Source organism: Caloenas nicobarica, chromosome 25 (assembly GCF_036013445.1).
Source record: "Caloenas nicobarica isolate bCalNic1 chromosome 25, bCalNic1.hap1, whole genome shotgun sequence".
In the NCBI taxonomy this organism is placed as follows: Eukaryota; Metazoa; Chordata; class Aves; order Columbiformes; family Columbidae; genus Caloenas; species Caloenas nicobarica.
Window position 1 is genome coordinate 522,501 of NC_088269.1, and position 2,500 is coordinate 525,000.

Here is a 2,500-nt window from a genome sequence, read left to right on the forward strand (position 1 = left end):
TCCGGACCGGAGCGGACCGGCCTCCTCACGCGAGACCGAGGCCGAGTGGCGGGGGAAAGGGGTGGATCCCTCGCCGGGCTCGGGGTAGACCTTCACGTCGGAGCGCGGCGCGGCAGGGGTAGACCCTTCGCGCGGGGCTCGGCTAGACCTCACGTCGGAGCGCGGCGCGGAAGGGGCCGTCTTCCAAGCCGCTCCGGACCCGGCAACGCGACTGGACCGGAAGGGACCGGACCGGACCGGAAGGGACCGTTCCGGACCGGACCGGAACAAACCGGACTGGATCGGGAACGGACCGGACCGGATTGGACAGCTCCCGACCGGATTGGACCGAAGCAGACCGGACCGGACTCTACCGGAACGGACCGCACCGGACCGGACTGTTCTGGAGCGGACCGGTCCGGACGTGACCGGACCGGACTGGACTGTTCCGTTCCGCACCGGACCGGACTGGCGGGGCTCGGGACGGACCCGGTGTCCGGCCGCGCTCGCCGGAGGATAGACCCGGCCTCCTCACGGGAGACCGAGGCCGAGTGGCGGGGGAAAGGGGTAGACCCTTCGCGGGGCTCGGGTAGACGTCACGTCGGAGCGCGGCGCGGATGGGGCCGTCTACCAAGGCGCTCGGGACCCGGAAACGTGACCGGACCGGAAGGGACCCGACCGGACCGGACCGGACACTTCCGGACCGGGCCGGACCGGATTGGGCCGGACCGGACTGGACTATTCCGGACCGGACCGGACCGGGCTGTTCCGGTCCGGAGCGGAGCGGACTGGGCTGGACTGGAGTGGCGGGGCTCGGACGGCCCCGCTGTCCGGCCGCGCTCGCGAGAGGGTAGACTCGGCCTCCTCACCGGAGGGGGGGGGGGGGGACCGCGGTTGGGGGGGGGAGGGGGGGGCGGGCTGCGCGGCGCCAGGGCGGGAGGGCTGAGCGTCCCAGCCGCTTCGTACGCGGTCCCCCCCGGGCACGTTATCGAGGTTGAAGGGCATGCGATACGGTGGTCGCCCCGTCCCTCTTCTCCCGACCGCAGGGTTCGGCGCTGACGCGTTCTTTCTCTCTGCTGTCTGCTGAGGAGCAGCGACAGAAGCCGAGGGAACGGCAGGAAGCCGGAGCCGGGGGAGGTTGAGGTCGGACGGTGGGTGGGAAAAGGTGGTTCGCCCGGAGGGCGGCAGAGCTGCGCCACGGGCCCCGGCAGCGAGGCGGTCACGGCCCCGCGCCCGTCCCCTTCTTCAGGAAGCGACCGGATGACGGAGGCCGGGAACGGCGGGGCGCTTTGTCCCACGCAGGGGCAGGAGCTGGACGTGACGACCCTCTCGTGGGTGCGGGACGGTGCCCGCGATTCTACGATTCTAGCTTTTGAACCCTCCCGATCCGTGCAGACGCTCTACGAGTCTGCGTCTGGAGCTTTGGGGGTTGCGCGTGTGGGGTGTGGGGTTGGTGGGGTTTTTCTTTCGGCTCGTTTTGGGGTTTGGCTTGGTGGCTTTTTTCCGGCGGGAGGCGGTGGGGTCGGCGTGGTGTCGTCGTGTCCCCCCCCCCCGCCAAGGCCGCCGCCGCCGCCATCGTTTCAATTTCTTTTAGCTTTTAAGTTTTTTCGTAAAAGATACCGAGGCGCTTATCTGCCCCCCACTGCCCCCCCCCTCCCCCCCCCGCGCCGGACGGAGGCGTGCTCAACCGCACAGACACACAGACACACAGACACACAGACACACACAGACACAGACACAGACACAGACACAGACACAGACACACACACACACACACACACACACACACACACACACACACACACACACACACACACACACACAGCCGCCCCTGCCCCCTAGACAGACCCGGAGGAGCGCGGTGTCTCCCGCCCTCGCCCTGGCGCCCACCCTCGGCCTCCCCCCGCCCCGCCCCACCCCAGCCGCGCGGCCGTTTCTGCTCCGTCTGGGCCGCGGGAAGCGGCGCAGGGGGTCGGCAACCGCGCGGACCGCGCATGCGCGCTCGCCCCGCTGCCTGGCAACCGGCCCCCTGCCCCCCGCTGGGCGTGGGCGGCGGCTGGCGGCGCGCCCAACGGTCAGTCCGTCAGCCAGCCGGCCGGCCAGCCAGTCAGTCGCGGCGGCGGGAGCAGGGGGCCTGGCGCAGCACGAGCGGCCGAGGGCGTCCTGCCGACGGCCGAGGAGCCCCGCGCGCGGGTAGGCGGGCAGGCAGGCAGGCAGGCAGGCCGGGGAGGGCGGGGGGGGGGCGGGGGACGGGGACGCGGTGCCTCTTCTCGGAGAAGAGAAGCCCCAGCTCCCCGGGCGGAGGCAAACCCGCTGGCGAAAGGCGGCGGCGGGGGCGGGCGGGGAGGGCGAGGGCGCGACCTGACCCGCGGCGCGCAGCGCTTCGGGTCGGTATCTTTTTCAGCCCGCGGCCGGGGCGGGGAGCGGGGCGAGGGAGCGAGCGAGCGAGCAACGCGGGAGGCGGGAGCACGGGCAGGTGAGGGGGTAGGGCTGCGACAGCGGGGCTTGGAAACCGCAGGCC